The 16,089-nt window shown below is 43.3% G+C and overlaps 1 long non-coding RNA gene across 1 annotated transcript; it reads left to right on the forward strand.

The window, feature by feature from the left end:
- Nucleotides 1-3,979: 3,979 nt before the first annotated feature.
- LOC143439050 (uncharacterized) lies at nucleotides 3,980-15,608 on the forward strand. Its single transcript, XR_013107503.1, has 3 exons — nucleotides 3,980-6,274; nucleotides 7,073-7,229; nucleotides 13,515-15,608. It is a non-coding gene; the product is annotated as an uncharacterized LOC143439050 (long non-coding RNA).
- The last annotated feature ends 481 nt before the right edge of the window (nucleotides 15,609-16,089 follow it).

Genomic DNA, 16,089 nt, shown 5'->3' on the forward strand with positions numbered 1-16,089 from the left:
ACCTGCTTAGAACAAGAGGTGGTTTTGAATTTCAAAGAAAATATGGACTGGTATATATGGATGCAGGGCTGCCATTTGGTACAACTCTTAGGAACATCTCTCTCTCTCTCTCTCTCTCCCTCTCTCTCTCTCTCTCTCTTTCTCTCTCTCTCTCTGTGTGTGTGTGTGTGTATACTATTGTGAAGTCTAGGTTAATAATATTAGTAAGCTGATCCGAGTCTTTAAAATGTGGAAGGTAAAAGACAGATTTCTACTAGTAAGTCTTGCTGGCTATGGATCATGCTAGGTGAACAGTGTCTAAGCATACACTAAGCTTTGTCCTCCTGGAGCAGTGTCGTATTAGTGGCCATCAAAGCTGTGAGCTGACAGGCCTAACTTTCCCGTGGAGATGTTGTGAAAGGGGCGATTTGGGAAATGAGTGGGCTTGCTGGCCCCCATCAGTGTTCAATGTGCTACCCGGGAGCCAAAGCACCAGCCGTAGTAATTGCTGCATTTGTTTAGGGAGGTGCGTTCCCAGGCAGCAGAGCCTCGTTTCAGCACACATGCCTCTAATTTGATGTTTTTAAATTCAGCTCCAAGACTGTCGTCAGGCGTTTGTCCCCCTCTTTCCTTTAACACTGACCACCTTGTTCCCCTTTCTCCCGTGAACAGAGGCAAGCAGTGTGCATTGAAAGCCAACAGCCTTTGTGTTGCTTGAGAAATCTGAGGCTGACATCTCCGGGCCCTTTTTGTCTCTCTCGCCTCTCTCGGCCTGTGACCTGCCAACCGGGTTTGGCTCTCCCAGGCTCTCCCAGGCTTTCGTCATGTTGCGTATCGATTCCTTTCCTTTATTTGTAAGATACGAAAGGACAGACCCTGCTGCACAGTGACAGTGGCTTTGGGCTGTGAGTAGGTCAGCCAGCGTCTCTAGGTGTACAGGTTCAGTGATACTTCACTGACTTAACTGCTGTGACATCAGCAGTTCCTAAAGGACTGATTGATTTCTTCCAGATCGCTGTTCTAAACTCTCAAATTCTTGTTCTGGGATTTTGCTCTGCCTTTTTGAATGCTCTTTTTTTTTTTCCCTGCTTCTTTCCTTTCTTAGACCTTGTGATCCTTAGGTGGGGGGGTTACTAATTACCCCCAAAGCTGGCACCTGACAGCAGGTGGCCACCATTCTGTTAATTATGTCCCGGGGCTTAGAGAGACTCTTCTAATGACATCTAATCATCTACCTCCGACTCTCGACTCGGGCTGAGAGCAGGTTTCAGGCACACTCTCTTTCCCTGAGCTCCTTGGATCTATTCTCCTGGTCTAGCACCATGCCTGCAAGGTAGATGACAGAATTGCCAAGCACTAGGTGCTTCCTCTAGTAGCTGGGGAGTCACAGCTCAAATGCAGGGAACTAGATCGGCACAGGGTTGATTGACTAGTCAAACGAAACAACTTCAGAAAGTGTAAGCTGAAGACCGGCCATAGATTAAGATGCTTCTCTGGTTTCTCTGGTTCCCCTCAATCCCCAGGGCCCCATGGTACACCGTCATTTAGCATAGATTTGCCACTTTCCCCAGTCCAATGTAGAAAGTAGATGTGTTGAACTCTTCCATAGGGGAGTAAGGAAGACTGTGGTATACCGTGTGAGAGGACTGGGCTGCCAGAGAAATCAGTGTAAGTCCTTGTAGTGTTCTTTCCATGAGTGAGCGGGCCTCTGCCTTTCATCCCTAAAACAGGGAAAATATCCCTTTTGTGTTTGTTTGAAGTGCAGCCAAGAGACCTAATTGTGCATTATTTCCAGAAGGTTTGGTATTCCGTGCAGGCAGGTACTGCGTGCATATGTGTGTGCAGACAAAGGGAGATGGATGTAACGATAATCCTTCACTGGCTGCTTCAAGACACGGGCACGGAAAGAAATGAATTATGGGTAAGGAGAAGTGTCAGGCAGGGAGTTTTGGTCAATTTGCAGGGACTTTAAAGCAACAGTGATGGATGTGAGAGATCGATGGAGAAATATCAATAGGGATTTCACTGTGGAGACACTATTGCCACCAGGCTCTCTAGTCCCTCCAATGACTGTAATCTGAGCAAATTAAGATGGAAGTATGATCTTCACATGTAACAGTGAAAATAATTAAACAATCACATACTCTCACAACTGGTGAGGTCAGTCTTGGAGGTTGGGGATGGATAAAACTGTTCTGGGTGAAAGTCAGAGGTGTCTTACCTGGTCAACAGCCATGATCATAGCTTTGGTGTGTCACTGCAGTTGAATCTAACAACACTCCTTATGATGGACAACCAGGCCAAGTTCCCTTTTCATATGAGAGGTGGTATTTGGGGTCACACTGTGTGCAAAGGCCTAGAAGTGTGCAGGGGTAATCTGGCTTGTTTTTCCGGGGGTAGATTGTATCTGGCTGCTCCAGCCTGTCCTCCCCCTTCAGGGAATCTTTTTTGGTGGTCTCTCCTCAATGGCTCGATGCTTGAATGTCTGTTCGATGTAAGACTTTAGCCCTGAGTCAGCATATTCTCCAGGGCTTTCTTGAATGATATTTTATCATGTGGCCCTGGTAGGTCTCGAAGCTTCTCCAACTGATGCCACCTAGAGCTTCCTGTCATTGCCCCCATCAAAAGGAAACTCACAGACAGAGAGAGTGAGAAGAAAGAAGTAATCTGGGAGCTGCCTAAACAAATGTATACTGAAATTCCAGGCAGCTGTGCGGCCCACCCCAATTTAGGATGATTCAAACTTTCTTGCTGAGTCCACTGGTTATTTGTTGACCATCCAGTAGGGTGTTGATGCAACAGCTCTCCAGGGGGACTTTTAATTTGTAGTGTATTTTTGCTCGATCTTCATTTTCATCTCTCCCCACCCCATTATTGCATTCTTCTCTCTCTCTCTCTCTCTCTCTCTCTCTCTCTCTCTCTCTCTCCCTCAAGTTGTTTGCAACCTTCTCAATCAATCAATTCCTTGTATCCTACCTCTAGTACACCTAGAAGCTTGGCTCTCTTCTGAGTCAGGATGGGTTGTTGAAGATGCTAGGAAAGATGCAGGTGGATGAGTACGCCAATTTGTGTCCACTGTTATCCATCTCTTTGTTTTGGCTTTAGACCTAAGGAAGAACAAACAGTTCCTCTCTCTGTCACTGCCCCTGTAATCCCCCCCCACACACACCCCACACCCCCCGCTACTTGAGAGCTGAGAAGTGTAGCTGTGGTAAGCACAGTAAGCATTCATTACTCTTCCTCAGTATGTGTGAATACATTACGTCATTCCAATGCGATCTAGGCTTCAATGACAGACTCTCCCTGCTGGCTTGGCTGTGTCCTCAGCTCCGCAGACAACAAAAGATGACAGGTTGTAAGTTCCCACGTCAGAAGAGAGCAACTGGCTTCTGTTGGCAACCTTACTTGTCAACTGGCAGCCCCAAGAAACAGGCTCTCTGGGTCATATAAGGACAGGAGCTGACAAGTTTGATAGGAGAGGAAGCAAGGAAAGGGTTGACTTCGACTTCACAGCCCAGCCCGACAGTATCTCATCTTCCCCTCCCCCACACATATCCTCTTCTTCATTGAGAGTTCATGCCCATTTCTGCAGCCTGGCACAAGGGTAGGTTTATAAGAGACAGAGTAAGCATTTCTTGACTATGACCCTAGTGAAGAACCTGGGAACGGCTGCATGTTAACTAGTCAGGAAACAACTCTCATTCCTCTCCACCAAACCTAGCCAGCTGGATGTCTAATAACCAATAAAAATGCAGTAGATTTCATTTAATTTCCTTTGGATGCAAGGCATGTTTGAATTCCAATAGAGCCAATCTAGTGAGATTGTGTGGATTCTACGTAGTACCTAGCAGTGCTTAGTAGGCCTTTCCAGGAAGCCTTTTATTCAGGAATATTTTGAGATTTGAAAAAAAAAAAAAACCTGTCGTAATGATAGAGAATTTCTATATACTAGGTACCTTGTTCCCATGCCGGTTCTACTATCTAGGTAATTTTGAGTAATGTCAAGCCAAGCTTTTAGAGCGAATTATATTTGTCTAATGTGGGGGTCCTCTTTTAACTCTCACCCAGTGGCATAGCGCCTTTCTGTTTCTGGGATCCCCTGCCCAGTGTGGGAGGGGATTAAGCAGTGCTGATATGGTGCCATATTCTGGCCATCAGTCACAAGTTTCCCTATGGCCATCCCAATTAGCCTGTGGATTTGAACCCTTCTCTATTGGAAATCTACACTGGGGGAAGTATCCTCCTCTGTACTTCCACCAGGACAACTGAAAATTACACACTACCCTCCTGGCCTAAGCTATAAGCCATTCCTGTTGTGTATCGTTCCTAGAGCCTCTTGGAGGCTCTATTCAGCTCCTTCAGCCTCCTAGTGTGGATTTCTGAAGCTGTCCTAGGACCTGGATCTTAAGCCTTTCATCCCTATCTGCCATCTTCATCACCATCGCACCAGACCTCACCCCAACACTCATTACCTGCTTGAGCTAAGGCCTGTTGGTATCATGACCTCCATATTTTGTATTGTAGGTCCTGAACTGAACTTTTTTTCATAATCACTGTTCTCCAAAATGAGGTTTAGAGCCATGTCCAAGCCCTTCCAGACTTCTCTAGATTACAAGCACTCCGCAGGTTCTTCTTGATATTGCAAGCATTAAGAAAACATTCAATATTTATGTGATCATGTTTGTATAGACATTTACTGCTGTCTGGTCCCCACCTCTATCAGCGAGGGACATATAGATGAATAATAAACTCTACATTAAAGAACTCATGGCCAGCAAAAAAAGCAGTAAGGTTAGTACATGTTTCTGGGTATGGAGAATAGGGACTTTTAAGCACATGAGATTTTGGCAAGGAAGACATTATTCTTTCACCTCTCTAGAAAGGGCAGAGAGGAAGCAAAGCAGACTCAAGAACAATCGGCAATGCCTAGTTGGACATGTTATATCTGAAGTAACTGCAGGGCATCCAAAGGACACAAAGCCTTTGTGTTGGGAGATATGGGCTTAACTTCAGGCACTGCCAAAATACAGGTGTAAATGGAATCCTAAAACCCCCGAGAGATCATGGGGGAAAACTTCTATGGTGGTGGAAAGGTCAATATTGAGTAATCTCTCCGACTGAAAGAGTGAGAGGTACGAGTAAGAGGTATATTTCCCTCCTCTCCTCCCCTGTCTCAGCTGCCTTCCTGTAGTATAATCTGCTGATGTCAAAGACACTAAGTTGCTCTTTGGTACTGCTAGAAAAAAAAAAAAAGGAAGGAGACCACACGTGCCTTTATCATCAAGGCACAGGGAAGCCTATTCTTCTGCAAGTTGTGCTGGCTGATGGTGAACTCAAAGAAAGACTGGGAGATCCTGACACATTCACATTCCCCGAGTGGATATCACCCTCTCTCTCTGTGAGGCAGGGATATAACACTACCCATCCTGTAGCAGTTGGGGACACGGCACTCTCCACTCCTGAAGGAGGTTCTTAAGAAGACCACCAGGGCAGGGCCAGTGGGGTGGCAGCTGGTAAATGGCCATGTTTGCCAAGAATGCAGGATACTCCGAGGACCTTAAGTTGCCTAATTAGTAAGGGATCCACTCGAGAGTCTGTGTTTGGGAACTAGAAAAACAAATATGTATGGTCTATATCCAGCAAGGAAGAAAAAAAAAAAAAAAAGACCAAGACAAAAATGTGTAATTATAATAAGGGTGTCTGGAAACATAAGAGGCTCAGAAAGGCTTCCAAATTATTCATTGTGTTGAATTAACAGAGTGATGACTAAGATGACTGATTAATAATGAACGCTGCTTTAGAACTCCAGAATGTGGACGCAGCCGTTTGCTAACTTAAATGGACCGCAGATATTTCTGGGCTCCCCGTTTTCTCAGCTGACTGATAGAATATTGTTGTCCTGAGAAAACTGAGGCCATGGCATGGGTTGCCTTTGCATCTCCTATCTGCAAACATTGATCGAAAACTTCTTGAGTCTCTAGAAACAGGACTGATGTCTTCATGGCTTCATAGCTTTGTTACGCTATCTCTCTACGTAGCTCAGGCTGGCCTCAAACAGTTCTCCTGGCTCTGCTTCCAGGGGACTGGGATTTCAGACCTGCTCCAACAAGTGTGCCTCCCAAAGAGGTATTTTCAAGTAACACAGTTGCATTGTTGTCTACAATTGAGGTATCTAAAGGCTGTAGGCAAAGACGATCCTTGTTCTATTAACAGAGGCGCTTGGAGCCTTGAAAGTTCACCCTGGATCCATGCAACTGGATATCCCAGAACGGTTCACCTCAGGAGAGCACGCAGGGTAAGAGCAGGAAGTGCTGCTGAAGGGTGTCACTGAGGGTGCAGATGGCAGAGAGAGGACTGAAAACCAGGAAGGAGTCTGCAGTATCCTTTCTAGGGTACGAGCTTTTCTGACCAGCTTGGAAAGTGCTCACATCATGACCACTTTGACAGTCGCATGCCATAATAATAAGGGAGGAGGCCAGGTAAGGTGTGCCACCTCTGTAATCCCAGCACTTGGGAGGAGAAGACAGGAAAGTCAGAAGTTCAAGGCCACCCATGGTTATGTACAGAGCAACATGACCTACTTGAGACTCTGTCTCAAAACCAAATCAGGAATAATCATAAGGGGAAAAGCCCATTGTCTCATTTGGCCATCTTTTTTTTAATTGAGAAATTATGCTTGCATGCATTTATAGGATCAATGTACTATTCTGATCCTAATATAATATGCAATAATTAACCCAAGCTAATTAATATTTGATCTCGTTAGAATCCCTATAAAAATGAATATCAATAGACCTACTTTTCAAACAGAAAAGAAGAAAATGTACTTGTTATCTGGCCAGTCAATATCTGTTCCAACACCTACTATATGATAAACACAAGATAGCATCTTTGTTTCTATAAAGCTATCCTATGGAACAGCCCCCGGATGCAACTCACTCCCTGTGAATTATTTTCTTCTGTAACTGTGGAACTTAGACACATGACTTCCTTTGACCAATCAAGTACAGGTAGAAGTTAGTTATAACACTTGTAGACAAAAGTTGGGGGAAGCAGTGTGTGGTTTTGTCAGTGATTTCTTTCCCTTTCACAGGAGAATGAGGTAGCCCAGGTAAGGGCTTGTATTCTTTTCTGTATCCTACCTGTGTGGAGAGGACCTCTGGCTGCCCATAGCCAATGCCACAACATACAGAGAAGAAAGAAACCTTTTGTTCTTACAAACCACCGACTCCTGAGAGCATCATGACCTGGTGAGACCCAACTCACGTGAGTATGGTTGTGTGTTGTTATAGGAGATTAGAAGAGGATTGTTAGACAGTCCTTAGGAATTTATCTCAAGAGCTGACATTTTTAATCACCCATGTGAGGGCGTTGTGTATTCAACAGAGTAAGCATCCTCACTGTTTGGACTACTTTTTCCCAATTGTTCACAAAAGATTCTGATTCTGGAGGGAGAGATGGCTCAGTTGGTAAAATGCCTACCTTGCAAGAATGAAGACCTGAGTTTAATGCCCCCAAACCCATGTTAAAAAAAAATTAATTAATTAACTAAAAGCAGGCATGGTGTCATGTGCTAGAATTTTCTCTCTGTGGAGGCAGAGCCAGATGGGTCCCTGGGGCTCACTGGCCAGCTAGCCTGGCCTTCTTGCTCTTTTGAGGCCAGTGAGAAGTTGTCTTTTAAAAACAAAAGTGAAAAATGTCTTGAGGGCTGAAACTGGAAGGTTTTTTTCTTCTTCTGATTTCTACACACATACAGCACACTTGAACACACAAAAGCACATACATACAAAAATGTACACAGAAGTCCAAACACAAAAGATCTCAAGATCTGGGAGAACGTCCCAGAACAGAACAGAATTCTATAGCTGGATTTTTGCAGAGATTCATGAAAATGCCAAACAATTCCTCAAGCATTTACACTTGGATGAAGTTCAAGGCATGGTTTTCCCCGCGATCCTTGTTCCCTAATTTGAAATCTGTACGGATCTTCAGTAAAATGGATCCACATGTTTTTCATTTAGGCATCCTTACCTCATCAAAATACGGTTAGAATGAGTCACTTGATGGTCCAAACTCTTGAAATCATAGTTTTCTTCCCAAGTAAAAAGACCTGCCTGCACCTCAAAGTGGGGAAAAATTGTGTGCTCTTTTGGGGGTATGTGGTGAGGTACCCAAGACAAATGTCTCCTCACTCTTGGCTTCAATTCAAGGTCCTCCAAACGTGACTCTCCTTCCCCTCCACCAGAGTTCAGCTTGCCAAGTGAAACCACAACATCCTGCCATCCAGACAAGACATATTGCTTTCAAGAAAATCAGAGATTTCGCAGCCAAAGAAGTCAACATTTCCCCAGTCACCTACTCTTGCCACCGACACTTAATCCTTTTCTTTGCCACCAAACAGACTTTAGCACTTGATGTCTTATTTGTCACTGATAAGGAAAAGGAATTTTAGAAGCTCGTGTTTTTGAAACATCTTGAACATTCCTAACTAACCCCACCCCCTCACCCCCCAAGTTCCTTATTGTTTGAATATCCCTCTGAACCAAAGCACTGGTAACTCCCTAAACGTGACCTGCCTCTGCTCTGTTCTAAGTGTTGTTCTCTGGCTCTGCAAAGTTTCATCCTGAGGCCATCACCCCCTTCGGCTGAAAGTTTCTCCCCTCTGCTTCGTCTTCAGCTGCATACATTGCCTTTGTAGTCCCACAATGCCATGCCTACACTATGTGAGCATTTACCTCCTGACATTACAAAGTTTTATGAGCACTGGTCAGAGAACAGGATTTATTTGTTCTTATTTCTGTCTTAACATCAGGCAAGAGGTTTCCAGTCCCTGTTGACTGGCTACATACATAGGTAAGCTTTCGCATGGATAAATGACATTACAGAGTCATTACTAGATCTCCAGTCTTCTGATGCTATAATTTTGCTCTCTTTTCAATGTATCTACATATCCTTTCTACAATATACAAAGAAAAATATAACTGTTCTGTGCTAGGGAAGTTGGACTCAAAGTTTTATGTATAACAAAAATATCAATTTTTTTATTTTTAAATTATTTTTTATTTAAATTATCTTTTTACATAGGAAGAGTACTGCTCGGGAGGTAACTTAGTTGGTGAAGTGCCTGCTGTGTAAGCATGGGGACCTGAGTGTGGAACTTCAGAATCCACAGTTAGAACAAAGAAACACATATGGTGGCCCATGTACATAAGGTGTCCCTAAGACTGAGGCATCAGAAACAGATAGAGCCTTGCACATTGACCAGATGGCCTAGCTGAATCAAGAAGCTTCAGGTTCAATAAGAGTCTCTATCTCAACAAAGTCAAAGGTAGAGCTGGAAGTACAGCTCAGTGGGAGAGTCCTTGCCTAACTAACCACGATGGGACCCTAAATTCAATTTCCAGCACTGTAAATGAATAATCTGAGATCGAGACTAATTGAGGTCAGACATCTGACATCAGCTTTTGACCTCTACGATTACACACATGTGAGTACACACACACACACACACACAGAGATGTAGAGACACAGACACACACACAGAGTCACACACATAAATACACACAGACACAATTACCCAGACACACACACACACACACACAGAGACAGACATATACAGAGATATAGACACACAGAGACACATACACACAAATACAGACACATACACACATACAGACACAGTCACATACACACAGACATACAGATATATATATACACACACACAGATGCAGAGACACAGACACACACACAGTCACATACATAAATACACACAGACACAGTTACACAGACACACACACACAGACATATATAGAGACATAGACACACAGACATACAAATACTAACACAGATACACATACAGACACAGTTACACAGACACACACACAGAGACATATATAGAGACATAGACACACAGACATACAAATACTGACACAGATACACATACAGACACAGTCACATACACACAGACATACAGAGATGTATACACACATACACAGACACACACACAGACACACACACAGACACACACACAGACACACACACAGACACACACACAGACACACACACACACACACACACACATGCTGTTGCAGAAGTGAAGAGGAAAGGCCAGCTACTTACATAGTGAGGAGGTTCAAGCACTACGGAGGCAGGACGAGAGGGTGATGGTTGTTTCTCTGCAGCTCCCTAGTTCATATTCCTGGTTGTTTGTAGAACTTCCCTGGTGTTGGCTTTCTTTCTACTCTGTTAGGTCTTGTTGCAAATCCAATTCACATCTCTGCAAGTGCTGAATTTAACATAATTGAATTGCAGGTGTTTTGGAAGGTATGAGTAGACAGTTTCTGCATGATGACTCTCCTTATACAAATATTATAAATGTGCATATGCCATAAAGACCAGCAAATACCAGTGATATTTCACACACACGTGGATACGGACATGTAATATAATCTGAATGTTGTTTGGTACCACTTGTGTATGTGTGTGTTCATATTCATATAGCTTCAGATGTGAATGCATTTCCAGGTCAGTTAAAATCCAACCTGCATTACTGCATTGCCTTCCAGGAAAATTCTAGACTCACATCGAGTAGAACACAAAGAAGAATTTAACCAATTGAACACCCATTATCCCAATAACACACACACACACTAAGAACTACAAAAGCTAAGTGGGTTCTGGCCATTGCGTTATGAGTGGCACAAAGAGGAAGTGGTGATTTTAAGAAAAGAAGTGAGAAGCTCGGTAAATAATTCAAATGAAGTACAGATGCCTCTTTCTGAAACAAAGCAAGACTCTATTCTTCCCTTCCCCACCTTGCCTTGCTTCAAAGCTTTGAGAGGATCTTGTAGAAGTTTGTGTTTGTTTTCTTAAGATGATGGGTCCAGGAGCAGTGACCGGAAACTGGGTGAATGATAACCCACACTGTAGGTGTGCCAGCAACTGAAAGTCTTGAATCACACGAAAATGGTGACCACTGAGAGAGAGGAACCGGTGATTCATATCTCCTAAAGAGGTTTACAATCACCAATGCCCAGAGTGAGCTGGTGAACTCAGAATGGGTGACCTTAATAGGTATAACTGTGTGTGGACTCACTGTACCATGAAATTAAATTTTAAATCTGAATTGATGAACAAAATAATGCTGCCCTGATATTTTGAACAATAGTCTTAACCGGTTTTTTTTTTTTTTGTAAGTCTTTCTCTTTCATAAGAATGGATCTGAATCAGAGACTGAAAGGGAGCGCTTTGCTCCGTCAGAAATGACTAAACTAAACGTGAGATGTTCCGCCGTCATGGGGATATTTATGCCCAGGCTACAATGGTCTCCATACCCTCAACTCTCTGGTTTTCTAAAGACAGTACTCTTCTCTGTCTGGGGCAATTGAGCCCTTTCCACTGCTTATGAGACCTTGCAGTACGAAGATCTCTAACTTTTTTTGTGCTCCCTCCCTCAGCTCCCTCCTCTGTCCCTACCCTCACACACTTCCCACTTCCTCAGCTCAGGTTTTTCCCTTTTAGTCTCTGTAAAAGTCTGCGTCTCATTTCATTTTCCATAGCAGATATGGTTTGTTGTTCCCCCCCCCCCCCCCAGAGGTTCCACATCTGCTTGCTTCACTTTCCATCACCCACACATTTGCAAACTGGACTCCGGGCAACCTGGCTTCCTAAGTTATCTTTAACATATCAGTAAGATATCATCCATGACTTCAGAAAAACTACCTAAGAAGATGCAAAAAAAAAAAAAAAAAAATTGCAGTAGACTCTCCAGATAGAAATATCCAAAATTTAGAACACCGTTTGTGTTCTTTGAATTTGAATGTTCCCCAAAAGCCTCACATTGGGAGTCTTATTCTCTGGTTAATGCTTCCTTTTTGGTAGACTGCACAGCACTGTGGGAGCAGAACCCAGATAGTAGAAGTAGGTCGGTACTGAAGAGCCATTGTAAGCTATACTTCAGCCCCTGCTTCGGGGCTCATTCTCTGCTTGCTGGTCCACTGTAACATGAAGAGCCTCTCATATGTTTTCCCAATCATGAGCTCTGCTGGCCTTGCCCTCTACCATGGGTTAGAATGCTCTGAGGTGTGGGATTCTCCTTGGAAGTTGTTTCTATCATGTATCTTGGTCATGCCAATGCAAAAATGATTAGTACACAAAACTGGCTTAGGAGAAATGGCATCATTGCTTTGAGGAAATCTGACTGCATGATTCTTAGGCTTTTGAAACTGGTTTGTGGAAGGGATTGGGAAGAGTTTGGAGAGGCAGGGTAGAGAAATCTTTAGAGTGTTTTAAGCAGCTTAATGGGAAATTTTGGCCTAATTTTGGAAGACTAGAATAAAAATGAATAATGATGTGGACAATGAAAGACAAGCTTTTGGGATTTCAAGTTGAAATAACTGGTCTACCAGGAACTGGAATAAAGGGCCTCTAATGTTAGAATCTGGCAAAAAAGTTATTATTATTATTATTGTTATTGTTATTATTATTATTATTTTATTCATGTTCTAAAAATTTGAATGAGATTGAACTAAAACGTGAAGAAATGATTTGGTGGAGATAATGTCAAGACAACTAAATCTTAAGGCGGTGGCATGATTATTGCTGATTAATTTTGGCAATAGTAATAGAATCACACATAGTGAGAATGCAGAGCAAAAACTGGAGCACCAAGACATGGCAAATATGCAGTCTTGCTAGCAAGTTTAAAGTTACAGTCAAAGAAGTCATAATTGTTTAAAAAAAATGAAAATAACATTCTTTTAAAAAATGCCAAACAACTGTCACCAAGACAACAAGAAAGGTGAGGTGGAGGTATTTCAGGTAACAGTACCACCTCATCCACACAGGCTCCAGGGCCTAAAACTGAATGCACCCTAGAAAGAAGGTGCATGTGAGTGGCTCTACTTGCTGTTCAAGGCCACCTACTAAGCTATCTACCCAGTTTCAGCCACCCAGCCATTCAGAAGCTTCTGCACCCATGGTCCAAGGTACTCACAAAGGTACCTTATGGTATCTACATTATCTTGAATACTAAGGTAAGATGAATGCAATAGTTTGGGAATCATGAAAGCTTGCTCCCAGCTTTTTGAGGAAGGTCTAGGAAGCTAGGAAATATGTGACAGGGTTGGACTTAGTTTATTTCTCTTTTAGACACTGATACTGATGGGGAATTGTGAGCTTCCGAGGATGAGGCCTAAATTACACTGGCTACCTCACGATGTTGGAAATGCCAGCAAAGTGAAACATCTGTTGAGCCAATAGGCATGCATAAAGAAAGTTGGCATAAGAGAGAGACCTTGTGTGCTATAAATGGCAAGACCATAAGGACACAGCTGCCCAAACCCATTCAAATTCAGCTGTTGCTACCATGTGGCCCACTGGACAACTCTGGGATTTCATGTTTGTTTTGCTGGTTTCTGTCTTGATTTTTTTTTTTCTAATCTTCTCTTGCTATCTTGTTCTTCCCTTTTGGAATGGGGATATTTACTCTTTGCCATTGTATAATGGAAGGATATGACTCTGGTTTTTATTTGCAGGAATCACAGTTAAGAGTTTGCCTTGAGTCTCAGAACAGACTTTTGACTTCCTCTTCTTGAGCGGTATTGGAACTGTTAAAGAACGTGTGAAGACCATGAGGACCGTCGAGGTTGAGTTAAGCGCTGGTTTGCTTTTGCTTTTTTTGTATGGGATGCATATGGAACTTTGAGAAAAGGGGCAGAATGTTTTGCCTTGAATCTGAAATGGTTCCCCTGGACTTTTAAAGATGAGTTTAGAGGTTGTTGAGGCTTTGAACTCCACCTCCTGTTTCTGCAGTGACACTAGAAAGGCAAGCATCAACTCTGCTTCTCTTTAGACTTTAAGTTACCACAGGAGAAGCCCTTGGGCTTACTGGAGGCCCATTAAGACGAAGCCACACCCTGAAGGCCAACCTACTTCCTTCTTGACCAGAAGGAATGAATGAATCTAAGATCTACCACTGGCTCTGTGTGGTGGCCCAAGTCGTTACTTGTCTGTGTCCTTCTTAATGGTTAATCCAACTGGGCTTTATCTATTACCTAGAGAGGAGTCCAAGCCTTGAGGAAACCCAGAGCTACCTGAAGACTTGCCAAGGTGAGGGAGGATTAGTTACCTAATGAGGTAATGTGCTTTGATCCATGCTGAAGCCCCACCTATTCACAAAGCCTCCATCTGAAAGAAATTGTGGAGTCTCTATCACCTGGCCTTCCTGCTCTTATGAGTCACACTCAGAAAGATGTGACTTTTCCCTGTCCTCATTTTCTCTCTGCTTTTCTTTCAGATACTGGGCAAAGCCTGGGGATACTTTCCTGGAGGCCATAAGCTTCCTCTCATTTGATGTGCTGCCCCTCAGCCCAGCCACCTTCCACCATACTGCTGCCTGCTAATCTCCATTGCAAAAGGCATAGCTTTCCCTCTTCTCCTAGAGCTCCCTATTTTGGGTGTTGTGGAGATTTAAATTTTCTAGCATTCCAAAACTGAAAGCACACTAGAAAGAGAGAGCCTGAGGGTTGCACAAGGCCACTGAGGGAACTATCTACCCAGGTTCAGCCACTCAGGCATTCAGAAGCTTCTGCATCCATGATCCAAGGAACTCACAGTGGGACCTGATGGAATCTACATGGTGTTAGACACTAAGGTCAGATGAATGCAAGAGTTTGGGGATTATGAGAGCTTACTGACCTTGTTTTTCTCCTAAATTCTAATAATATTGTCCTTGAGCTTCTTGCTAGGTCCGTTTCTAAATTCTCTTATTAACAATGCTATGAACATATGAAAGGGCATCCCGACTGACTTTCCTGGTAACTTCTGGCAACTACAAAGGGCTACTAAACAAACTCCTCTGAGGAAACAGGAAGGGACCATACAAGGGCCTCAGCCCTATCAGCCAGAGAAGATCAAAATGAGATCCAGATAATTTGCTGTTCCTGGTGGGTGGTTTGGATCAGGGCATGAAAAATTCTGTCTCCTGGTTTTGCTATTTTGTGCCTATATCCCTTAGGCTATTTTACCTGGCCACACATGTAACATCTCTTGCTAAATATTTATGCTAACATACGATGTGACTGTGTAGAGTGAAAAATTATAAAGGCCATTTTATGAAATGTGTGTAGATATTTCGCCTTAGACCTTGGGCAGAAAAGTGCAGATTCCAGAACGAGGAACTGAATGTAAGATTTTCACCACCCCAGGACACATTCCAGGTGAATGTGAATCAAGCCTCAAACAATAGGCCAAAACTAATAATAATAACAGGGCCCTTTCCCTAACCTAAATAGTTAAAAGTGCCTGCCAGCAGGTTTGGGCCCATCTAATTAGTTACAGAGGAGGGGGAGTTACAAGACAAAGGCCTGTTAAGAACATCCCAGAAACTGACTGGCCAAGGGAGGAACTACACACTGCCCCCATGGTACGGCCTGCTAGTGTTAAAAAAAAAGTAAAACAACCAATCCTGTGCACCCGCGCAAAAGTTCGCTTTTTCCCCACCCCGCCTATATATAAGCGCTAGACCCCTGAGCCACACGAGGTCAGTCCCTCTATCCCCTATGTGAGATATGGGGATATGGGCTGGCCCAGAGCTCTGATTTAATAAAGCACCTCATGTACTTTACAGCAAGACGGTCTCTCGTGTGTCCTTTGGGTGCGTGCTATCCTGTGACTTAAGTGGACCTCCCTTCTGGGGAGTCCCGGACCTTTCAACTGCAGTAAAGAAAGGGTATAAAGGACTCAGGGACTCTGCTGGAGGCCAGGTGACCCCTGAGGATCAGACCTTGACTTAACAAACACACACATATACACAAGCATACACACACACATACTTACACACATAGACATATACACACTCTTACACACACATACACATACATACCTATATACACACATTCACATGTTTCTTACATGTTCTTTTACATGGTCTTAAACACTGAATATAAAAATATTAAAGTTTATTGGAAAAATACATTTTAAAACGACTAAACTAGGCTTTTTTAAAAACAAAAGATGATGATCCAGTCCCTTGAAGGCTTCCCTGTTATACCCTGAGTTTAGACCGCTGACATGCCAGGTGCAGTGACCCAGTGACCACCAGCTGTTAAG

The sequence above is a fragment of the Arvicanthis niloticus genome, chromosome 26 (genome assembly GCF_011762505.2).
Source record: "Arvicanthis niloticus isolate mArvNil1 chromosome 26, mArvNil1.pat.X, whole genome shotgun sequence".
NCBI classification, from domain to species: Eukaryota; Metazoa; Chordata; class Mammalia; order Rodentia; family Muridae; genus Arvicanthis; species Arvicanthis niloticus.